The sequence below is a fragment of the Pan troglodytes genome, chromosome 1 (assembly GCF_028858775.2).
Source record: "Pan troglodytes isolate AG18354 chromosome 1, NHGRI_mPanTro3-v2.0_pri, whole genome shotgun sequence".
In the NCBI taxonomy this organism is placed as follows: Eukaryota; Metazoa; Chordata; class Mammalia; order Primates; family Hominidae; genus Pan; species Pan troglodytes.
Genome location: NC_072398.2, coordinates 194733451 through 194759177, shown reverse-complemented (window position 1 = coordinate 194759177; position 25727 = coordinate 194733451). Strand labels below are relative to the sequence as shown.

The 25727-nt window shown below is 43.4% G+C and overlaps 1 protein-coding gene across 14 annotated transcripts in view; it reads left to right on the top strand.

The window, feature by feature from the left end:
- THRAP3 (thyroid hormone receptor associated protein 3) overlaps positions 1-25727 on the top strand; it is an 80005-nt gene that overhangs the window by 7379 nt on the left and 46899 nt on the right. For 3 of the 14 annotated variants that reach the window (XM_063782599.1, XM_054665835.2, XM_063782591.1), the window contains exon 1: positions 11313-11457. The exons of 9 other annotated variants lie outside the window; for them this stretch is intronic. The gene's annotated coding sequence lies outside the window, so the exon portion shown is untranslated. Of the gene's footprint in view, positions 1-10552; positions 10659-11312; positions 11458-25727 lie in introns of those variants that run through there. 2 more of the 14 variants (XM_063782602.1, XM_054665839.2) reach the window with 1 other exon arrangement.

The window sequence follows — 25727 nt, the reverse complement described above, 5'->3', positions numbered from 1 at the left end:
TGTATGTGAGGTTAACTCAATTTCCTTTTTCTTGATTTTAGTAAAAAGGATGGCATGAATAAAGGATTGATAGAGGAATGCATAGAGGTGAGACTGTATTGTAAAGTTAACGAGGAAGTTTCTTTACTCAAGGGCTTTCCTTTATAGCAGGGCTTCACAGAAGATGGTCCCAGTTTATCTAAAGACTATGTCCTAGAGTCTTGACTAATTCCTTTGGCTTGAAAGACTATCGGCTATCAGAAAAAAACTTTTAATATGAAAGTGATTGAGGAATTGGTCAGATTCCGGTGTTGGGTTGCCCAATAGAGAAAAAGATTTAGTGGCTGGGTGTGGTGGTTCACGCCTGTAATCCCAGCACTTTGGGAGGCTGAGGTGGGTGGATCGCTTGAGGTCAGGAGTTTGAGACTAGCTTGACCAACATGGCGAAACCCATCTCTACTAAAAATAGAAAAATTAGGCAGGTGTGGTGGTGTGCGCCTGTAATCTCAGCTACTTGGGAGGCTGAGGCAGGAGAATTACTTGAACCCGGGAGGCAAAGGTTGCAGTGAGCTGAGATTGTACCACTATACTCCAGCCTGGGCAACAGAGGAGACCCTGTCTCAAAAAGAAAAAGTTAAATTTTTAAATATAAGAAATTCTTGTTTCAGGCATAAGATGACCCTTTACATAGGGCCTTGCTTTGTATACTCATAAGTTCTTATTACTTAAGTGTTAAAGAGTTGCTGTATCACCTTGGCTTTGGCAGTTTTGATGTATCTTTGTACACATGTATCTATTACATTGGGAAATGTCCTGAAAGAGGCCTTTCTTGACTCCTCTATAATAGTACTCCTCTTCAAAAACTGTTGCTGTTTCCCTCCCCAACCCTACATTATTACTATGACATGATATTTATTTTTAATCTATCGTGTTTCATCCTTCACGTCTTTAGAGAGTAAGAGGGATTTGTTTTATTCAATGTTGAATCTAGTCACTACCTAGGACATTGAGTTACGTAGAAGAGGCATAGTAAATATTGAAAAAAGGATGAGTTAATATGGGAATAAGTAAATAACTGGCTTGGTGGCATTCTCTGAAGTGCTCCCATTGTCAAGTCCTAGTTCACTCAGGTTCTGTTAAGTTAGCAGTTGAAAATAATTTGTACAGTGGTAGGTGAGTAGATTGCCAAGGGGCAAAAGGGTACTTTCTGGAGTGATAGAAATATTCTGTTTTGGTCGTGGTGGTGGTTACACAGTATGTTTTGTCAAAACTCATCGAACTGTATCTTTTTTTTTTTTTTGAGACAGTCTCACTCTGTTGCCCAAGCTGGAGTGCTGTGGCGCGGTCTCGGCTCACTGCAACCTCTGCCTCCCAGATTCAAGCAATTCTACTGCCTGAGCCTCCTGAGAAGCTGGGATTATAGGCACATACCACCACGCCCAGCTAATTTTTGTGTTTTTAATAGAGACAGGGTTTCACCATGTTGGCCGGGATGGTCTTGAACTCCTGACCTCAGGTGATCTGCCCCCTCGGCCTCCCAAAGTGTTGGGATTACAGGCGTGAGCCACTGCACCTGGCCATCGAACTGTATTCTTAAGATGTGTACATTTATTGTGTGTGAATTAAAAAGTTGATTTGGCCTGGCGTGGTGGCTCACGCCTGTAATCCCAGCACTTTGGGAGGCTGAGATAGGCGGATCACGAGGTCAGGAGATCGAGACCATCCTGGCTAACATGGTGAAACCTCGTCTCTACTAAAAATAAAAAAATTAGCCAGGCATGCTGGTGGGTGCCTGTAGTCCCAGCTACTTGGGAGGCTGAGGCAAGAGAATGGCATGAACCTGGGAGGGGGAGCTTGCAGTGAGCGGAGATCGTGCGACTGCATTCCAGCCTGGGTGACAGAGTGAGACTCCATCTCAAAAAAAAAAAAAGTTGATTTAAGGCTGGGCACAGTGGCTCATAGCCTGGGCATGGGCAACATGATGAAACCCCACCTCTACAAAATAAAATAAAATAAAAAGTTAGCCGGTGTGGTGACGTGAGCCTGTAGTCCCAGCTACTTAGGGGGCTGAGGCAGGAGGATTGCTTAAACCCAGGAGGTTGAGGCTGTGGTGAGCCAAGATTGCACCACTGCACTCTAGCCTGGGTGACAAAGTGAGACCCTGTCTCAAAAAAATAAAAAATAAAATAAAAATTTGTATCAAAACCCATTCTATCAAGGCTATTCTGCAGAACTGCAGGTAACTATAGTAAGTAGGTTGTGATAATGATAGTTTTCTGAGTTGTCCTCCTCCTTCAATCAGAACAGTTGTGCATTTATATTTTATACTTTGAGGCTCTGCTTAACATTTCATTTTTTCTTTTTCTTTTTATTTTGAGATAGGGTCTTGTTTTGTCACCCAGGCTGGAGTATGGTGGCGTGATCACGGCTAACCTCAGCCTGGACCTCTTGGGCCTAGGGAGTCCTCCCACCTCAGCCTCCTGAGTAGCTAGGACTATAGGTGCCCACCACCATGCCTGGCTAATTTTTGTAGTTTTATAGAGACAGGGTTTCACCATGTTGCCCAGGCTGGTCTCGAACTCCTTCCTCAGCTTCCCAAAGTCCTGTGATTACAGATGTGAGCCACCACACCCGGCTAACATTTTATTTTTAAAAAGATAAAACTGATAAGTCCCCTAATACCCTTCTACCCTACCCCAGGGTTTATTCAAGCAGAGCACACATTTTGTGAAAGCCCTGGTGGGGCAGGGAGGTGTCTTCATTTCTTCCCCCCTGCTCACAGACAGATGGTGGTTGAAAAAATTCAGACATTACAGAAATAGGTAATGTAGAAAGTAAAAGTTTCTCATAATGTCATTCTTCAGGCCAGTGTTTGGATATATAGAAGAGATTTTTACTGTTATGGTATGTCATATGTATATATATTTTTTCCTTTGGTACTAGATGAAGGTATTTCTGAATAGTAAAGATGGGAACCGTGGAGGAGAAATAGGGATGCATTTCTTGGGTTTGTTTATTATGAAAGCTTAATATTTAGCATCTTGCTTCAGAAGAACTTAAATTGTAAAAGCCTGTTTTGATAATTCATCTTTTCCTTGGAAATTTAGAAGGTGACATTAATTCTTGGGTTAATGGTGAATGCTTTGTCTTATTCGTAGTGTAGAACCTAGCTTGCCTCTTCTCTTCCTTTATTTCTGTTTCAGTCTTTTTTTTTTTTTGAGATAGAGTCTTGCTCTGTCGCCTAGGTTGGCGTGCAGTGGCACGATCTTGGCTTACTGCAACCTCTGCCTCCCGGTTCAAGCAATTCTCCTGCCTCAGCCTCCAGAGTAGCTGGGATTACAGGCATCCACTACCGCGCCTGGCTAATTTTTGTATTTTTAGTAGATTCGGGGTTTCGCCATGTTGGCCAGGTAGGTTTCGAACTCCTGACCTCAGGTGATCCACCCGCCTTGGCCTCCCAAAGTTCTGGGATTACAGGCGTGAGGCACTATGACCAGCCTGTTCAATTTTAAATGGAGGTAGAAATCTCTGTCTAGCTGCAGGGGGGGTTATTGTGATGGTTAGATGATTAACCCAATGACAGGCACGTGGTAGGTATTCAGCACATGAATATCATTATAATTTTCTTTTTTCTGTGAAGATTTTGACACCATAGATAATAATATTGTATATGGAAACAAGAAGATAGGTTGTTTGGTAGCTATCTGGAAAAGGAAAGTAGTCATAAGAAGTTAAATCTGAAAAGACAATGAGAAACACTCAGAACCCTCAACCCCACAGCAGTTGGAAAGAACAAAGGATACCAAAAAGGCAATATTTTAAGATAGTGAAGGATGGTGTAATTATTCAGTAAATGGTTCTAGAAAAATTGGTTGACCATTTTGAAAATTAGATTATTAATACTGACAAAATAAGTCTCATGAAAACCAGAGAGATACAGATGAAATTGAGATACCATTTTCTTCCTGAGATATCCACCGTGACAAAAAAATATGATGATTATTGTTGGTGAAGGTTTGGGGAAATTCTCAACACTGCTGGTAGCAGTATAAATTGCTGTAGCCTTTTCTAGAGGACAACACTGTGTACCTCAAGGAACACACCTTAAGGATTTCCTATTGGACAGGTCCTTAAAGATAAGAATAATCATTACGGTATTATTTATGTAAGTGAAAAACTGATAGCAACCTAAATATATGCCACCATGGGACTGCTTATGGTACATTCATATAGTGGAATGCTAGGTAGAAAAGAGATGGAGACAGGAAAGTCATGTTTATTGACATAATACAGTGAGTTTAAAAAAAGTCCAGAATTAATGCTTTTGTTTGGTTTAAAAACCTTTATGTCGGACTGGGCGTGGTTGCTCCCACCTGTAATCCCAGCACTTTGGGAGGCCGAGGTGGGCGGATCGCGAGGTCAGGAGTTCAAGACCAGCCTGGCCAACATAGTGAAACCCCGTCTCTACTAAAAATAAAAAAAAAAATTAGCTGGGCATTGTGGCAGGTGCCTGTAGTCCCAGCTACTTGGGAGGCAGAGGTTGCAGTGAGCCGAGATCGCGCCCCTGCACTCCAGCCTGGGTGACACAGCGAGAATCTGTCTCAAAAGAAAAAAAAAAAAAAAAAGCCTTCATGACAGACTGGGCGCAAAAACCAAACCTTTATGTCTCTCCATTTCCTCCTTGATCAGTGTCTATTAAGTATATGTTGAGCTCTAAAAATTTAGTTCCTCAGTCATACTAGCTATATAGAACTACATAGATATAGGACATTTCATTCTCAGAAAGTTCTAGTAGAGAGACAGTGCTGGTATACATTGCCCTTTCTTTCTTCCTTTCTTCCCTTCCTTCTTCCCCCTTTCCTTTTCCTCCTTCCTTCTCCCCACTCCAGTCTTCCTTCCCCTCCCTTCCCCTGAGCTTAACTGATCCTCCCACTTCCCCCTCCCAAAGTGCTGGGATTACAGGCTTAAGCCACCACTGCACCAGTCTACCTTGCCTCTTCATATCTTTGTCAGCATCTTCTGCCGGGGCCTGCTAGTACATGCAGTTTTCCATCCTTAGATTTCACAGAAGAGTTTCCGAATTTCCTTTGTCATTTATGTATCACCATTTTCATATTAACTAATTAAACTCTACCTCTCAGCCCACAATGGACATGTTCAGAAGGCAGAGAGAATGCTGTTACCTCTATGCTGAAAGTAAACAATTTGGGGACAATTTTACTGAACCTCTTAGCTCTGGAGTATGCATATATATAACTTTGAGTTTCTGTTCTTTAAAAACAATGCTGGGTGTGGTGGCTCACAGCTGTAATCCCAGCACTTTGGGAGGCCGAGGCGGGTAAATCACCTGAGGTTAGGAGACCAAGACCAGCCTGACCAACATGGAGAAACCCTGTCTCTATTAAAAATACAAAATTAGCTGGGTGTGGTGGCGCATCCCTGTAATCCCAGATACTGGGGAGGCTGAGGCAGGAGAATCGCTTGAACCTGGGAGGTGGAGGTTGCGTGCCATTGCACTCCAGCTTGGGCAATAAGAGTGAAACTCCATCTCAAAACAAAAAGCAGCTAGGTAGGGGCCGGGCATGGTGGCTCATACCTGTAATTCCAACACTTCAGGAGGCTGAGGCAGGTGGATCATCTGAGATCAGGAGTTCAAGACCATCCTAGCCAACATGGTGAAATCCTGTCTCTACGTAAAATACAAAAATTAGCTGGGCGTGTTGGCAAGCACCTGTAATCGCAGCTGCTTGGAAGGCTGAGGCAGGAGAATCGCTTGAACCCAGGAGGCAGAGGTTACAGTTAGCCAAAATTGCTCCACTGCACTCCAGGATGGGTGGCAGGAGTGAAACTTCATCTCAAAAAAAAAAAAAAAAAAAAAGGCTGGGCGCGATGGCTCATGCCTGTAATCCCAGCACTTTGGGAGGCCAAGGCAGGCAGATCACTTGAGGTCAGGAGTTCGAGATCAGCCTGGCCAACATGGTGAAACCCCCTCTCTACTAAAAATACACAAGTTAGCCAGGCATTGTGGCGAGCGCCTGTAATCCCAGCTACTTGGGAGTCTGAGGCAGGAGAATTGCTTGAACCTGGGAGGCAGAGGTTGCAGTGACCCAAGATCATGCCACTGCACTTCAGCCTGGGTGACAAAGTGAGACTGTCTGAAAACAAAACAACAACAACAAAAAAACTAGGTAGGAAATAGGTTTTTTTTTTCTTTTTGTGTTTTTTTGGAGACAACCTTGCTTTGTCACCCAGGCCTCAGTACAGTGGCATGAACATAGCTGACTGTAGCCTCAAACTCCTGAGCTTAAGTGATCTTCCTACATCAGACTCCTGAGTAACTGGGACTGCAGGTGTGTACCACCATGCCTGGTGATGTAGCAAAAATTTTTTTTTTCTTTTTTTTAGTAGAGACGGGTTTCACTGTGTTAGCCAGGATGGTCTGGATCTCCTGACCTCGTGATCCACTCGCCTCGGCCTCCCAAAGTGCTGGGATTACAGGTGTGAGCCGCCGCGCCCGGCGATTTAGCAAATTTTTTGTAGAGACAGGGTCTCATTTTGTTGCCCAGGGTAGTCTTAAACTCCTGACCTCCAGCCATCTGCCCACCTCAGCTTCCTCAGAGTGCTAGGATTATATGGGTAAAACATCGTGCTCAGCCTGAACTAGAATTTAGATTAAGTACCACATTTGATGTTACTTGATTTTTCTGTTTGTGGGAAATTTGGAAATTAGGCATTAAGTACTTGCCTATGAGTGCTAGGCATTTATTGGAATGGAAATATGTGATATGAAAAATCTTTTTTGATTCGTATCATATTCAGATTTAATTCCTATCCAGATTATTTTTTTAGGGGTAGACTAATTTATTGCTTAGATTGGGGCTTCAAGTGTTATCTTCAGGATACTGGATATTTATGATGAGTGAGCTAAAGCTTGTTTAATGTCTATTTTGGGGCTATGGTAGGCAGATCTCTTCCCACTGGTTAGTGTTATTACAGCTGTTGTGATGATCTCATTGAATGTAGCTAAAATGGACTTTTAGTCAGCAACACTTTTAGAAGATTTAGTGTAATGAGCGAGCTTTTCGGGCTTTTGTTTTGTTTCGTTTTTTTGGAGACAAGGTCTTATTTCATTGCCCAGGCGGGAGTGCAGTGGTGCAATCATAGCTTACTACAGCCCCTCAAACTCCTGGGCTTGAAAGGTGACTCCTGATCCTGAGAGGATCGAGTGATCCTTCCACCTCAGCTTCACAAGTAAGTAGCTGGGACTGTAGGTGCATGCCACCATGCCCGGCTGTTCCTTCTTTCTTTCTTTCTTTATTGTTTAATTATTATTATTATTTTTTGAGATGCAGTCTTGCTCTGTCGCCTAGGCTGGAGTGCAGTGGCACGATCTCGGCTCACTGCAAGCTCCGCCTCCTGGGTTCACGCCGTTCTCCTGCCTCAGCCTCCCAAGTAGCTGGGAGTACAGGTGCCCACAACCACACCCGGCTAATTTTTTTATTAGCCAGGATGGTCTCGATCTCCTGAGCTGGTGATCCGCCCGCCTCGGCCTCCCAAAGTTCTGGGATTACAGGTGTGAGCCACCATGCCCGGCCCTGTTTTTTATTTTTTGTAGAGACGGGGTCTCCCTGTGTTGCCTAGGCTGGTCTTTTTTTTTTTTTTTTTTTTTTTTTTTTTTTGAGTCAGCTTCTCGCTCTATTACCCGGGCTGGAGTGCAGTGGCTCGATGTCAGCTTACTACAACCTCCACCGCCCCTGCACCGGGTTTATGTGATTCTCCTGCCTCAGCCTCCTAAGTAGATTGGATTACAGGTTTGCGCCACCATGGCCAGCTAATTTTTGTGTTTTTAGTAGAGACGAGGTTTCACCATGTTGCCCAGACTGGTCTTTAATGCCTGTGCTCAGGTAATCCTCCCACCTCGGCCTCCTAAACTGCTGGGGTTACAGGCATGAGCCACCTTACCTGGCCAAACTGGCTTTTACATTTCATCATCCCTGTAAGGCCTTTGTTTCCCTGGTTCTGGGTAGGTTAATCACTCTGTATCAAGTGTATTCTAGCAGGGATGGCAATATCTTTGATTTCTGTTTTCCTCCAACATTTTATTATGAAAGATTTCGAGCATACAAAAAAGTTGAAACAATTGTACAGTACAGTGAGACCTATATGTCCATCACCTAGATTTTACATTTGTTAGCATTTGCTTAATTGCTTTGTCACTTCTTTCCACTAATCAACTCATTTTACTTTTTTCATGGTAAAATATGTATAACATAAAATTTTATCATCTTAATCATTTGTTTTTGTGGATACATTTCACAATTTATTTACATTTTAAGACAAACCTTGAGCTCAGAATGACATATCCCTATGTGTTTGTTTTTTAGTTGACTTCACATAAAGGCATGGTTTGTTACACAAAGAATATAAATATTTACCATGTCTGTTACATGTAACACATAAGAACAGCTTGTAACAGAAATTCATCAACCCCCCTACATTAAGGTTCTCCAGAGGTACAGAACCAAAGGATATATGTATAAATAAAAGCGAGTTTATTAGGAAGAATTGGCTCTCACAGTTACAGGGTGAAGTTCCATGATAGGCTGTCTGCAAGCTGGGGAAAGAGAGAAGCTGGTCACGTGGCTCAGTCCAAGTCCAAAAGCCTCAAAACCAGGGAAGCCAACAGTGCAGCCCTTAGTTTGAGGTGAAAGGGCCCAAGAGCCCCTGGGAGGCTTCTAGTGCAAGTCCTAGAGTCCAAAGGCTGAAGAACCTAGAGTCTGATGTCTAAGGGCAGGAGGAGAGGAAGCCAGGCATCTGTCACAGCATGAGAGAGAGAGCAGACTCGGCAAGCAATCTGCTTATCCCCCTTGTTTAGCTGTGCTTAAAGCTGATTGAATGGTGTCCTACCCACATTGAGGGTCCAGCTGGACATGTGGGCTGGTTCCTCTCACAGTCCACTCACTCACATGTCAGTCTTCTCTGGCAACACCCTCACAGACATACCCAGGAGCATTGCCTCAGCCATATAGCTATCCCTCTGTCCAGTCAAGTTGACACCTAATATTAACCATCACAGCCCTTACCATTTTTTTTGGTGTAAATATAGGTATCAAAATAATCCTGGACATATTTTGGATTTTTTTTTCTTGTGCGTATTTTGGATACTACTAGAAGTCAGCACCTGCACCACTTCAAAAATTAACATAATTTGTGATAATATTTATTTTACCTGCTACTTTAAACAATTTTGGCTGCAGTTTTTCACTAAGCAAAATAGGTAAAGTGTGCCATTTCTGTTTTTTCCTTCTTAAGATTTTTACTTTTCGGCCGGGCACAGTGGCTCATGCCTGTAATCCCAGCACTTTGGGAGGCTGAGGCGGGCGGATCACAAGGTCAGGAGATCGGGACCATCCCGGCTAACATGGTGAAACCCTGTCTCTACTAAAAATACAAAAAAATTATCCGGGTGTGGTGGCGGGCGCCTGTAGTCCCAGCTACTTGGGAGGCTGAGGCAGGAGAATGACGTGAACCCAGGAGGCGGAGCTTGCAGTGAGCCGAGATTGGGCCTGGGCGACAGTGTGAGACTCCGTCTCAAAAAAAAAAAAAAAAAAAAGATTTTTACTTTTCAGAAATACGTGCCACTGACACCTGACACCTCTCACCACGCTTTTGTTTTGTAAACCTGAATTCTCTTTAGAGTACTTCAGGTTTATGTTTAAATGACAGTGCCCTAACAAGAGAAAAAAAAATTGTGCTGTATTTTTCTTCCCATTATCTGAAATGATAATGGGTATATATATATATATATATATATACATATATAAATAAATATATATTCTTACAAATGTCCAGGTCATGTTTACCAGCAGAAATTCTTAATGTGTGGGTATTTTGCATTGTGATATTTAATTAAGACATTAACATGAGTAGAAGGTTGACTTAAGTTTAAGATCCGCTAAAATTTTTTTTTTTTTTTTTTTCAGACAGAGTCTTGCTCTGTTGCCCAGGCTGGAGTGCAGTGGCGTGATCTTGGCTTACTGCAATCTCCACTTCCTGGGTTCAAGCAATTCTCTTGCCTCAGCCTCCAGAGTAGCTAGGACTACAGGCACCCACCACCATGCCTGGCTAATTTTTGTATTTTTCGTAGAGATGGGGTTTCACCACGTTAGTCAGGCTGGCCTCGAACTCCTGACCTCAGGTGATCCACCCACCTCGGCCTCCCAAAGTGTTGGGATTACAGGTGTGAGCCACCATGCCCGGCCAAGATCTGCTAAAATTAATTGTCATGGTTTTACTTCTGGTGGCTGTGGAAGCTACTTATTTTCTTTGGATGTCATTAGATGTCTTAGCTCTTGAAGTAAGTACAACTTTAATGCTGTATGGATTTTGCCATTTTGCTAACACTGGTATGCTCCATGCATCCACAGTCCCGCTGGAATTAATTTTTCCATTCATAATAATTTTTGTTATAAACCTAACTGATGGAGCTTCTGGGTATTTAGGTCTACATTCTACTTTCAGGTTATATATTCTGCTTTCATTTTTTTGTTTGTTCATTTATTTGTTTTTTGAGACAAGGTCTCACTGTCCCACAGGCTGGAGTACAGTGGCACGAACATACGAACTCCTGGGCCCAAATGATCCTCCTGCCTCAGCCTCCGGAGTAGCTGGGACCACAGGTGTGTGCCACGATGCCTGGCTAATTTTCTTTATATTTTGTAGAGACCAGGTCTTGCCATATTGCCCAGGTTGATCTTGAACTCCTGGGCTGAAGTGAGCTTCCCAGCTTAGCCTCTCAAAGTGCTGGGCTTACAGGTGCGAGCCGTCTGTTTTGATTTTTTTTTTTTTTTTTTTTTTTTGAGATGGAGTCTTGCTGTGTCGCCCAGGCTGGAGTGCAGAGGTGCGATCTCCGCTCACTGCAAGCTCTGCCTCCCGGGTTCACGCCATTCTCCTGCCTCGGCCTCCCGAGTAGCTGGGACTACAGGCGTCAGCCACCACGCCCGGCTAATTTTTTGTATTTTTAGTAGAGACAAGGTTTCACTGTGTTAGCCAGGATGGTCTGGATCTCCTGACCTGTGATCCGCCTGCTTCAGCCTCCCAAAGTGCTGGGATTACAGGCGTGAGCCATCATGCCCATCCTCTGTTTTGATTTTCTAAGGCATATAGATAGATTTGTCAGTCTTTACCTTTATGGTTTATACTTATAGAATTTTGTTTGAAATCCTTCCTCACCCTGAATTCATACAGATATTCTCTTCTGTTTTGTTCTAAAAATTTTAAAGCTTTTCACAGTTAGTGTTTTTTTTTAATTGCTTATTTTATTTTATTTTAAGACAGACTGGGCATGGTGGCTTGCACATGTAATCCCACCGCTTTGGGAGGCTGAGGCAGGAGGATTGCTATGATCATGCCACTGCATTCCAGCCTGGGTGACAGTAAGACCCCATCTCTAAAAACAAAAATAGAATGCTGATTGTGGTAAGCTGCTAATGTTGCTTTATAAGTGGTTTGGGAATAAGATGCATTTTGTGAGGAACTTTCTACTTAAGAATGACCAAGTGGCCTTGTGGGAAGGAAGAGGGTTGCCATTTGTTAATGGTGTTTATAAATTGCTGTTGGATTAGTATAAGCTGCAAAGCAGCTACTAATTTATTTTCTTTAACTAGGAGAATCATAATATGGACATTTTGGATAGGCATCTTTTTAATTTTCTAAAGATTTCCAAAATTGGTAATGTTATTTCTAATTAGGAAGTTTGATTGAAAATAAGTTTCTGAACTCTGTGTCAAATCTAGTAGCTACTTCCAATTTATAATTAAAAAAAGAAAAAGTCTTCAAAGGTTGAATGGGCCTTCATGGATTCTCCAGCATGAGCAAACTAAAGTATCCAAAACTGAATTAAAAATTTCATCTAAATTATACCTTCTTCATAGCTTTACTATACTTAGTGACAAACTGATTTCTTAGATTTCGTAGTCACTTAGTTTTGAAACCTTGATTCCTTTCCTCTTCGTCACTTCTACGTCTAGTCAGTTATTTGTTGAATGCCATGTATGTGTAAAGCAGTTTCAGATTTCACTCCTGTGAGTTCTATTTCCATTGCTATTGGATGCCTAGTGAGGAAAGCTCCTTTTCTCATATCTACCTGTACAATTTTACTTGTGGGGTTTTTTTTTTTTTTTGAGATGGAGTCTCGCTGTGTCGCCAGGCTGGAGTGCAGTGGCGCGATCTCAGCTCACTGCAACCTCCGACTCCCTGGTTCAAGCGATTTTCCTGCCTCAGCCTCCTGAGTAGCTGGGATTACAGGCACACGCCACCACGCCCAGCTAATTTTGTTTTGTATTTTTAGTAGAGATGGGGTTTCATGATGTTGGCCAGGATCGTCTCAAACTCCTGACCTCGTGATCCACCCGCCTTGGCCTCCCAAAGTGCTGGGATTACAGGCGTGAGCCACCACGCCTGGCCAGAGCCAGGTTAACTACTAAGTCTTCCTCCTGAAAACCTTACTTTGTTCCTCTAGTTATAAGTGGCCTTTGCCATTGTACCACTCTGGTGGTGCTGAGTTCTGACATGTATTATATAGATCTCTGCATGTGACACCCCCTATCCCAATCTTTTTTTTTTTTTTTGAGACAGAATCTCACTCTGTTGCCCGGGCTGGAGTGCACTGGCACAATCTTGGTTCACTGCAACCTCCATATCCCAGGTTCAAGCGATTCTCCTGCCTCAACCTCCTGAGTAACTGGGATTACAGGCCTGCCCCATCACGCCCCGCTAATTTTTTTGTATTTTTAGTAGAGATGGGGTTTCACCATTTTGGCCAGGCTGGTCTCGAACTCCTGACCTCAGGTGATCTCCCCACCTCAGCCTCCCAAAGTGCTGGGATTTTAGACGTGAGCCACCACGCCTGGGTCCTTTCCCCAATCCTACAGGTAAACAAACCTTAAATATGATAGGTGCATGTCTTGCTGACTGAATGATTCTGTTCCAGGGTCTGTTCACCTCAAATGTGATAGCTTCCTAACTTTATCTTGCCCATCCTGATCCATCCCCTTATCCCAACAGTTTGCCTGCTTAGAAACATGCAGTGGCTTCCCATTTGCAGAGATAAAGTTCACTTTTCTTTTTACTTGGCATTTGAGGCTAGCTATGTTTTGGTTCTTCCCCTGGGTAAATGTGTCTCTCATTCCTTGTCTCTTGATCATTGCATTTTAATAGCCCTTGAACAGTTATATTTGCTTTTCCAGCTAGGACTTTTTATTTTTCGCTATTTCCTCCCCACACCCACCAAAATCACGTATCTTTCAGTCAGTAGCAATTTTGAATAAATTTAAGATTATAGTACATCTGATAATAAGAGGTGACCTGAATGCATATCTGTGCTTACAGTCGTTCTAAGTACATTCCATGTATTAACCATTTAATTATTCCCTACAATCCTAGGGGGAGGTATGATTATAATCTGCATTTTACAGATGTAAGTGAGGCAAGGAAAGATGAAACAGATCCAGGATTGCACAGCTAGTAAAGGGGATAGAGCTGGATTCAATCCCAGAGTCTGGTCGTAGAGCATGTAAATCTTTGTCCATTTTTTCATGGAACTCCAAGGCACCTGGGACTGGCAGACTGGTGCATGAGAGGATAAACAGTATTATATCTGTGAGAATTTCAAGCACAGTATATAGGAATATGTATAGAGTAAGGCCTTGTCATTGGAGAAAAGTGGAGCGATCTTGGCTCACTGCAACCTCTGCCTCCTGGGTTCAAGCAATTCTCCTGCCTCAGCCTCCTAAGTAGCTGGGACTTCAGGTGCACACCACCATGCCAAGCTAATTTTTGTATCTTTAGTAGAGACGGGGTTTCACCATGTTGGCCAGACTGGTCCCGAACTCCTGATCTCAAGTTATCTCTCTGCCTTGGCGTCCCAAGGTGCTGGGATTACAGGTGTGAGCGACTGTGCCCAGCCTTTTTCTTTTTAAAAAATAAATAACATGGGCCAGGTGCGGTGGCTCACACCTGTAATCCCAGCACTTTGGGAGGCTGAAGCAGGCAGATCACGAGGTCAGGAAATCGAGACCATCCTGGCTAACATGGTGAAACCCTGTCTCTACTAAAAATACAAAAAATTAGCCGGGAGTGGTGGCGGGCACTTGTAGTCCCAGCTGCTCGGGAGGCTGAGGCAGGAGAATGGCGTGAACCCAGGAGGCGGAGCTTGCAGTGAGTGGAGATCGTGCCACTGCACTCCAGCCTGGGCGACAGAGTGACACTCTGTCTCAAATAAATAAATACATTAAATTACAGGCATAACTGCATATTTATCAAAATTGTATCAACGGTTCTTTTTCTAATTCTCTGAAAAAATTGATAATATACATTGTTCACATTATAACTTTTGCAAAAATATTGAGGGCCTCAGTTTTCTCAAGGGCCTTTCTTAGTCTTTTTTAAAAAATTACTTTTTTGGCCGGGTGCAGTGGCTCACGCCTGTAATCCCAGCACTTTGGGAGGCTGAGGCGGGCGGATCACGAGGTCAGGAGTTCCAGACCAGCCTGGTCAACATGGTGAAACCCTGTTTCTACTAAAGATACAAAAATTAGCTGTGTGTGGTGGTGGGCGCCTGTAATCCCAGCTACTCGGGAGACTGAGGCAGGAGAAGCTCTTGAACCTGGAAGGCACAGGTTGCAGTGAGCTGAGATGGAGTCACTGCACTCCAGGCTGGGCGACAGAGCGAGACTCCATCTCAAAAAGACAAATTAACTTTTTTTTTTTTTTTTTTGAGTTGGAGTCTAGCTCTGTCGTCCAGATTGGAGTGCAGTGGCGTGATCTTGGCTCACTGCAACCTCTGCCTCGTAGGTTCAAGCTATTCTCCCACCTCAGCCTCCTCAGTGACTGGGATTACAGGCGTGTGCCACCATACCCCACTAATTTTTTGTATTTTTAGTAGAGATGGGGTTTTACCATGTTGGCCAAGCTGGTTTTGAACTCCTGACCTCAAGTGATCCACCCGCCTCAGCCTCCCAAAGTGTTGGGATTACAGGTGTGAGCCACCACACCCAGCCTTAAAAATTAACTTTTAATTGTCAAGTATGATATACAAGAAATATGTGTACATTGTGGAATGGTTAAATCTAGCTAATCAACATATGTATTGCCTCATTTTTTTTGTGTGGTGAGAACACTTAAAATCTCTCTTGGCGATCTTTGAATATACAGTACATTATTATTTACTGCACTTACCATGTTGCCCAACTTATTCCTCTTAACTGAAATTTTGTATCTTTTGACCACATCTCCCATCTTCATCTTTTTTTTTTTTTTTTTTTTTTTTGGGAGATGGAGTCTTGCTCTGTCGCCCCGCCGAGGCTGGAGTGCAGTGGCACGGTCTTGGCTCACTGCAACCTCCACCTCCCAGGTTCAAGCGATTTTCCTGCCTCAGCCCCCCAGGTAGCTGGGATTACAGGCACACGCCACCATGCACGGCTAATTGTTGTATTTTTAGTAGAGACAGGGTTTCACCATGTTGGCCAAGCTGGTCTCGAACTCCAGACCTCAGGTGATCCGCCCACTTTGGCCTACCAAAGTGCTGGGATTACAGGCATGAGCCACGGTGCCCAGCCTCCTTCATCTTTTAATATTTAAAAAAATTATTCTTTTCTTTCAGGCCTTCATTTTTGTTCATCTCCTCAGTTGTTAACTGGTCTGACCCTGCCATATCTTTATTTGTTGGTGGCTTTGACTGAGTTTTGAATACTTTTATTGTAGAGATGGGGGTCTTGGTTTGTTGTCCAGGCTAGTCTCGAACTCCTAGCCTCAAGTGATCCTTCTACCTTGGCCTTCCTAAGTGTTGGATTGCAGGCCTGAACCATTGCACCCAGCCTCAGCCTCTTTTTTTTTTTTTTTTTTTTTTGTGAGACAGTTTTGCTTTGTCACCTAGTCTGGAGTACAGTGGTGCAATCATGACTCACTGCAGCCTTGACCTCCTGGGCCCAAGCGATTCTCAGCCTCCCGAGTAGCTAGGACTACAGGCATGCTTTATTTTTTTGTAGAGACTCATTTTATGGCCCAGGCTGGTCTTGAACTCCTGGCTTCCAGCGTTTTGTATTTCTTTGTATCCTCTGTAGTCGTGCTAGTTTCAGTAAATTCTTATGTATGTGAGGGCTCACTTGATTTATACTTGTGTCTTCACTGTTGCCATGCTTGCTTAGATGTTTATTATCTTGGGGCTCAAACTTACCTATTGAGCAAACATGATGAAATCTACTATGTACCAGGCATTGCGTTAGGTGTTGGAGGAGATACAAGATAAATATAAGGCACAGTCCCTATTCTTTTTCTTTCTTTTTTTTTTTTTTTTTTTTGGAGACAGTGTCTTGCTCTGTTTCCCAGGCTGGAGTGCAGTGGCGTGATCCTCAGCTCACTGCAGCCTCTTTCTCCTGGGTTCAAATGATTCTCCTGAGTAGCTGGGACTGCAGGCATGCACCACCACGTCTGGCTAGTTTTTGTATTTTTAGTAGAGATGGGGTTTCACCATGTTAGCCAGGCTGCTCTCAAACTCCAGACCACAGGCTGTCCACCTGGGCCTCCCAAAGTGCTGGGATACAGGCGCAAGCCACCGCACCCAGCCAGCACAGTCTCTTTTTTTTTTTTTTTTGATGGAGTCTCGCTCTCGCCCAGGCTGGAGTGCAGTGGTGCAAGCTCCGCTCACTGCAAACTCTGCCTCCCAGGTTCACGCCATTCTCCTGCCTTGGCCTCCCAAGTAGCTGGGACCACAGGTGCCCGCCACCACACCTAGCTAATTTTTTGTATTTTTAGTAGAGACAGGGTTTCACCGTGTTAGCCAGGATGATCTCCATCTCCTGACCTCGTGATCCACCTGCCTCTGCCTCCCAAAGTGCTGAGATTACAGGCGTGAGCCACTGCCCCCAGCCCCACAGTCCCTATTCTTAAGGGACCTTCACGTTTAGTGGGAGAGACAGTTAATTACAATACAGGATGATAAGGGCAATAGTAGAACCTGGAATGAGATGCTCACTGACTTCTTCTGGGGAGAATTAGGGGAAGGTTTTACAAGAATTTACATTTGACCTGTTGCTGGAAGGTTTCGAATAAGCCAAGCAGGTGGTGAGTGTGTGTGTGGTGGAGGTTGAGACAGGAGTGGTGGTTTGGTGAGACGAGGCTATTCAAGGCAGTGGGACGAGCATGTCTAATGGTGTGGAACAGGAAAGTTCATTCTAAAAATGTAGTTTGATTAAGGGTAGAAGCATAGGAGTCAGTGGTAGAAGGTGGAGCGAGTAGAGCGGGATTGCAATGTGCTTGTATTGAATTTTATTCAGTAAGCAGGAAGGACCTTTAATTGGAGGAATGACATGATCATATTTGTGACAGGTTATTCTGGCATCAAATTTGGTCTCTTGTTTATAGACGAAAGCAATCTAGACAAGTTGGTTATCCTGGTGTAATGCCTTGGGTTAAATGGTGTATTAATCAAGTTTGGATGAAAATTTTTACAAAATTCGGCAATTACATAAGGTAGACTCTGGATATATCATTGACATTTCCAACTCTAATAATTTTTTACTGACTGAAATTTCCTTCCAAATAGGCCCTTAGTGAATTAGGTATACTTTTTTTTTTTTTTTGAGACAAAGATTTGCTCTGTCGCCCAGGCTGGAGGGCAGTGGCGTGATCTCAGCTCACTGCAACCTCCACCTCCCGGGTTCAAGCAATTCTTCTGCCTCAGCCTCCCAAGTAGCTGGTACTACAGGCACCCACCACCACACCCAGCTAACTTTTGTATTTTTAGTAGAGACCAGGTTTCACCATGTTGGCCGGGATGGTCTGGATCTCCTGACCTTGTGATCCGCCCGCCTTGGTCTCCCAAAGTTCTGGGATTACAGGCGGTATATTCTTATAATCAGAGATTTAGCATCCTCTGTGTTCTCTAGTAGAGTACAATTTAGCCACCTAATAGTGAGATTATTTAGGAATGTTTTCTAAGACTGACTTTATAAGACACATTAAAAAAATATACCTTAGAGGCTGGGCACAGTGGCCCACGCCTGTAATCCCAGCACTTTGGGAGGCTGAAGCGGGCGGATCACTTGAGGGCGGGAGTTCGAGACCAGCCTGGCCAACATGGCGAAACCCAATCTGTACTAAAAATACAGAAAATTAGTTGGGTGTGGTGGCGCGCGCCTGTAATCCTAGCTGCTGGCGCAATCTCAGCTCACTGCAACCTCCACCTCCTGGACTCAAGCGATTCTTGTGCCTCAGCCTACTGAGTGGCTGGGACTGTAGGCGTGCGCCACCACGCCTACAGTCCCAGCTCAAGTGATCCGCCCACCTTGGCCTTCCAAAGTGCTGAGATTATAGGTGAGTCACCGCACCTGGCCTGAATGTTCTTAATGTCACTGAACTGTACATATAAAAATGGTTAAAATGGGCAGTTGTATGTTATGGCACTGGAGATATAAAAAGGAATTTGATCTGATACCTGCCCTCAAGGAGTAGTTTACTTTAGTAGTAGTGCATGACCACTGGTTTTCAAGGAAATAGAGGCTCAAGTGATAAGGAAATGCTGGTAGCTTATAAAAGTTTTGTAATGTGATAAAAAGATAAGTTCTGGGAAAGTAGTCATTATGAGTTCTTGACAATTCAGTCTGATCTACTGGACCGGGATAACTCAGATGGGAAAGTTACTTTGCCGCAACCTCTCTGCACAGCCCGAGAGCATGAGTTTAAAAAACCATTGGTCTAGGTAGAAACGTTCAGGTGCATCAGTTGGCATGTTTGATTCCTCTCTGTGTTGTACATTGAGACCTTGAGGCACGGAATGATAGGGTTATTTGAGGAGCAGACTCATTCAACCTGGAATTAGGCATAGGCTTGGGTTTGTCGTTGACAGAGCCTACTGCTCTTTTTACAGGTTTTCAAGATGGAATTAGTGTCTTACGTTCGGAGTTTGCCATAAAGCTAAATTCTGAATTTGCATGAGAATGTAATTGTTTAATGACCACATGACTACCCAAACCAGCTTGTTGAAGTCGTGTCTTTTCACTGTCATTTTGATACTGGCCCAATTAACAATATGTATTGAGTACTCCTTTGTACCAAGCACTTTTCTGAGAACTTTATACATATATTAATTTATTCAGTGTTCAACAACACTGTGAAGTAGGAACAGTTTTATAGATAAGGGACCACAGATAGTGAGATTTAATTAAGTCACTTATCCAGGGTCTCACAACTAGTAGTTGGTGGAGTTGGGAATCAAACATAGGCTTCAGAGCCAGATGTGCTCTTATTATTTATTGAGGAGTTCAGTTGCTTTGGAAATTGCTTTGGGATGACTAATTACTGACTTTTATTTGTTTTACTATGAGTTGCTGGGCATAAATATTAAAAAATATCAGTTCCTACCATTTGGGAGTCTTACAGTTTTGAGAATTACTATTCATTAGGGTTTATTTTTATTTTTATTTATTTATTTTTGAGATGGAGTTTTGCTCTTGTTGCCCAGGCTGGAGTGCAGTGGCGCGATCTTGGCTCACTGCAACCTCCGCTTCCCGGGTTGAAGCAATTCTCCTGCCTCAGCTGCCCAAGCAACTGGAATTATAGGCATCTGCCACCATGCCCCGCTAATTGTGTGCTTTTAGTAGAGACAGGGTTTCACCATGTTGGTCAGGCTGGCCTGGAACTCCTGACCTCAAGTGATCCACCTGCCTTGGCCTCCCAAAGTATATGTTTACAGGCATGAGCCACCATGCCTGGCCAAGGTTGATTCTTAGTGGCCATCTGCACTAAATGCATTTGTTAGACAAATGATGAAGAAAAGGGGTTGATAACCTTTCCAAAGGGTCAGATACTTTAGGCTTTGCTGGCCAAGAGGCAAAGTTGAGGCTACTCTGTGGGTACTTACATGACAAGAGAGAAAACAACTTTGCACAAAGTTTTTATTTCAAAATACAATAATCAGGCTAGGCACAGTGCCTCACACCTGCAATCCCAGCGCTTTGGGAGGCTGAGGTGGGCAGATCACCTGAGGTCAGTTCGAGACCAGCCTGGCCAACATGACGAAACCCCGTCTCTACTAAAAATACAAAAAAATTAGCCAGGCATTGTGGCGCAAGCTTGTAATCCCAGCTACTTGCAAGGCTGAGGCACAAGAATCTCTTGAACCCGGAGGACAGGGGTTGCACTGAGCCAAGACCATGCCACTGCACGCCAGCCTAGGTGACAGAGTGAGACTCTGTCTCAAAAAATATAGATAGATAGGCATATATATATATATATGTAAATAGTGAGTATAATTTTTGTAGTAACAGGTCTATAAGAATGGAATTCTGCTTTTGGGGAGTACAATTTCACTTAATTGGGTTTCCAAGTTAGCATTGCCTTTCAAAATTGATGGCAAATATTTATTTGTTAATGCTGATCTGTCAGGAAGTTTTATGTGTGTCATCTTTGAAAATGTCTTCACACAGATGGGTACTGCCAAATACATTAATCACTGAGCATGTGATTTTAATTGAGCAGATTTATCTTTTGGAAGGCACAGAAATGTGTTAGATTCTTGATATTTGTCTTTTAGCATACCATAACATTGCAGATAAATTGCTTCCAATTGAAGATTAGATGGAAGCTCCTTAGCTGCACAGACAGATTTTGAAATATGGAGATTTACTTTACACATGCATTAAGGTTGGAAATATGCTGGAACTGTAGTTTGAGCTCAGAAGATCTGCTTCAGATTTGTGTGGGTATGGAGATATCACTTCTTGTTCAACTTTTGATAGTATGAGAAGTGAATAAAGTAATTTGACATTTCTTGAAATTGAAACATTTATTGTCATTAGTATTATTTTATTACAATATGTGTTTCCCATAGAAGTGCTGTTTTGACTTCTAATTTTATTTTATTTCTTTGAGACAGAATCTCCCTCCGTCAGCTAGTCTGGAGTGCAGTGATGAGATCATAGCTCACTGCAACTTCAAGCTCCTGGGCTTAAGCGAGCCTCCTGTCCCAGCCTCCTGAATAGCTGGGACCACAGGCGTACACCATTGAGTCAGGCTAATTTTTTTTTTTTTTTTAGTTTTTGTAGAGACGGATCTTGCTGTATTCACTAGGCAGGTCTCAAACTTCTGACCTCAAGCTGTCCTCCTACCTTGGCCTCCCAAAGTGTTGGGATTACAGATGTGAGCTACTGTGCCAGGTCTTTGTAATTTTAAACTGAATTCATTAAGAAACATTATCAACTCTGCAGCAAAAGCTAACTTCAAAGCTATTTGGTATCCGCAACAGTAATAGTGGTTAAGGGTGGTTCTTGTTGAAAAATTTCATACTCAGCCCTGAGCTTTTCAAGAAACATAAAATTTTTCTGCTTCTAACTCATCAAACTGCCATGTGTTAGGGCAAGTCAGGATATTCACCTTCTTTTTCTCAGCACTGCACTCCAGCCTAGGTGACGGAGACCATGTCTCAAGAAAAAAAGTCTGCAGAGAAACTGCTGATAAATAACCTTACATTTTCACAACGTTTGCCAGTTTTTCCAACTAAGTCCTTTTCTTCTCCACAGATATTTTTTACCGTCATTTGCTTTCCTGTAAGTTGGGAATATTGTGATGAGTGCTTAGTTTGGTAAGATCCATGTATGTTATATTCCTGGCATACCTGTGGTGTCATTTCATAATAAACACAATGATTTGCTATCAAATTCAGTAACAAAATGATTCACACTTCACACTGTGCCTTAAAAGGGTAACATCAACATCTGCTTTTCTTGTTTTGATGTGATGGATATGCACTGGTAATTAAAAATAATAATAAAATGTGATACTGCCTATGCATGGTATGTGAAATGCTATTGAGTTATAACTGTGTCACTGCAATTTGTAGCAGAGCAAAGCAGTGAGACCACTGAAGGCAGTCCCTGTTGCAGCTACTCAGATCTCCTGTCTTAGTGTGCAAGTAGCCATATGTAAATGAATGTGACTGTTCCTATAAAATTGTTTATGGGTGTGTAAATTGGAATTTCCCCAGCCCAGCAGCTAATATGGGGGAAAAAAAGAAGTTGGAATATTGTATAATTTTAACCTCTAATGAAGTATTTTTTTGATAAAAAAAATTTTTTTAAAACAGAAACCATTCTTAGCTCATGGATGGTACAAAACCAGACAATGGGCTAGATTTGGTCTGTGTGCCTTAGTTGCCATCCCCTATTACAGAAGGCTCTGTATACATGACTTATTTGGAAGTGATCTGTTTTCTCTCCAAACCCATTTATAGTAATTTCACCAGTCTTGGATCAATCTTGGTTTCCACTGATACCATGAAACCTACTTGGAGCAGACATTGCACAGTTTTCTGTGGTAAAAACTAAAGGTTTATTTGCTAAGCTGTCATCTTATGCTTAGTATTTTTTTTTTTTACAGTGGGGAATGGCTGAGATTACATTTTGTTATTCATTAGATACTTTGGGTTAACTTGACACTGTCTTCTTTTTTTCGCTTTTAATTGCTATCATCATGCTTTTGAAACAAGAACACATTAGTCCTCAAGTATTACATAAGCTTGCTTGTTACGCCTGGTGGTTTAAAGGACTGTCTTTGACCTCAGGTTCACAAGAATGGGCAAAGTGTTTCCTTATGTTCTGTAGTTCTCAATAAAAGACTGCCAGGGGCCGGGTACTGTGGCTCACACTGTAATCCCAGCACTTTGGGAGGCTGAGGCTGGCGGATCATGTGAGGGCAGGTGTTCGAGACCAGCCTGGGCAACATAGTGAGACCCTGTCTCTATTTAATTAAAAAAAAGAATGCCAGGCCAGGCGCGGTTGCTCATGCCTGTAATCCCAGCACTTTGGGAGGCTGAGGTGGGCGGATCTGGGAGGCTGAGGTGGGCGGATCATTTGAGGTCAGGAGCTTGAGACCAGCCTGGGTAACATGGTGAAACCCTGTCTCTACTAAAAATACAAAAAAAATAGCTGGGTGTGGTTATGCATGCCTGTAATCCCAGCTACTAGGGAGGCTGAGGCAGGAGAATTGCTTGATCCCAGGAGACGGAGGTTGCAGTGAGCTGAAATCGCACCATTGCACTCCAGCCTGGGCGAGGGAGTGAGACTCCGTCTCAAAAAAAAAATAAAAAAAGAAAAGAAAGAAAGATTGCCAGGGGTACTTGAGGTGAGATAAGGAAAAAAAAATTCAGTCTTGTGTACCATAGGAGATACAAATGGTATGGTCCTAGAATGTTAGCGTTTACCCTTTGTTTGGATTTGGAAACTATATCGTTAAGGTCTACTAATGTGTGGAACATGGGAGCGTTCTGAGTGACACGCTGGTCTAAGGCACTGTTGTCCTTTATCTGGATCATTATTATTATTATTTTATTCTTTTTTGAGACAAGGTCTTGCTCTGTCACCTAGGCTGGAGTGCAGTAGTGTGAACATGGCTCATTGCAGCCTCTGTCTCTTGGGCTCAGGCAGTTCTCTTGCCTCAGCCTCCCATAATGTTGGGATTATAGGTGTGAGCCACCACACCTGGCCTGCCTGGATTATTATTATTATTTTTTTTTTGAGACGGAGTCTTGCTCTGTCACCCAGGCTGGAGTGCAGTGGCGCAATCTTGGCTCACTGCAACCTCCGCCTCCTGGGTTCACGCCATTCTTCTGCCTCAGCCTCCTGAGTAGCTGGGACTACAGGCGCCCGCCACCACGCCTGGCTAATTTTTTGTATTTTTAGTAGAGACGGGGTTTCACCATGTTAGCCAGGATGGTCTCCATCTCCTGACCTCGTGATCCGCCCGCCTCGGCCTCCCAAAGTGCTGGGATTACAGGCATGAGCCACTGCGCCCAGCCCTGCCTGGATTATTTTGGGCATTATCTACTAATTTCTTCTATTTGTGACCCATTAAAATCTGTTCTCCACGCAGCAGCGAGCATGTATCATTGCAGTTTGTGGTATTTTGAAACATAATTATGCTCCTATTTTATGCTCTAAACACTCCAGTGGCTGCCCTCATTACCCAGAGGAAAACCAAAGTCCTTACGTTGATTGCAAGGCCCTGTCCATTCAGCCATGTTTCTGACCTGATCTACCAACAGCTCATTGGTAACCTTTTGCATTGCAGACATTCTTTTTTTTTGAGACAAGAGTTTCGCTATTGTTGTCCAGGCTGGAGTGCAGTGGTGCGATCTCGGCTCACCACAATCTCTGCCTCCCAGGTTCAAGTGATTCTCCTGCCTCAGCCTCCTGAGTAGCTGGGATTACAGGCACCAGCCACCTCGCCTGGCTAATTTTTTGTGTTTTTAGTAAAGACGGGGTTTCTCCACGTTGGTCAGGCTGGTCTTGAACTCCCGACCTCAGGTGATCTGCCCGCCTCGGCCTCCCAAAGTGGTGGGATTACAGGTGTGAGCCACCGCACTTGGCCAACATTGCAGACATTCTTATTTTTGTCTCTTCCTCAGACAGTCAAGCATGTTTCCTCCCCAGGGTCTTTGCATTTGCTGTTTCCTCAGATAAGGCCCAGTATACTCTTTTTCTTCCATCTCTGCTCAGCTGTCTCATTAGAGAGGCCTTCCCTTAATGCGTGATATAAAATTGTATAACTTTTACTCCTCCATGTGCCCCCATCTGCTCCCTAGAATGTCAGTTCCAGGCATGAAGGGACTTTTAAATTATTGAACCTCCAGTGTGTAGAATAGTGCCTGGCATGTAGTCAGTACTTAATAAATTATTTGTTGAATAAGTGGACAATTAGTAATGTGTAGAAGGGAAGAGGGTCTATTATGGAGTCTCCTTGCTAATACACTGCTGTTTGGCCAAAGGAGGTTCAGGAGATAGAGGCTGACAAGTATGCCTGTGGCTGGCCAGATGACATGCAGGACAGGCTAGGCAGGAGGAGGGCAACTGTGGTGGCAGGGGGTGACTCAGGGTTTCAGGTGTCTCTTTGCTGTCACAGAGTAACTAAAGGCCAGAGCCTCAGATTTGCTTATTCACTCATCGCAACAATGGGGAATTGAAGACTTGTTGGAATGATAAAATTCTTGCCAATATCCAAGAAGAGGTTAATTAATAGGAAATATGATGGAGTAATAAAATGGGAGATTTATGTGTGTGTACTTTTGCCATCTGGTTAGAATTAGAGGGAAAGATGGATGTATTGGAATAGATTGTGTTTTTTTTGTTGTTTTGAGACAGAGTCTCGCTCTGTCACCCACGCTGGAGTGCAATGGCACGATCTCGGCACACTGCGACCTCTGCTTCCCGAGTTCAAGGGATTCTCCTGCCTCAGCCTCCTGAATAGCTGGGATTACAGTCATGTGCCACCATGCCCGGCTACTTTTTGTATTTTTAGTAGAGACATGGTTTCACCATGTTGTCCAGGCTGGTCTTGAACTCTGGACCTCGTGATCCGCCCGCCTCGGCCTCCCAAAGTGCCGGGATTACAGGCATGAGCCGCCACGCCCGGCTTGGAATAGGTTGTTTTTTAAATTCAACATGTTACAGCGTAAGAGCAGTTTGCAGTCCTGTAGCAGACATGGGATTTCCCTCACTAGCTAGGCAGAGCTGACTGATGTGAGCCCTCTGTGCCTCTGGAGTGAGGAATCGGGGGAAGAAGTTTTGACTGATGTAACCTAGGCTGAATTAGAAGAATACATAGCGAGAAGACATGAAAAAGTATTTTGAATGAGTTTTTTAAAGTGCTATATTTGTACTTATATTAATAAAGAAACACATACCGACATTGTTATTTGG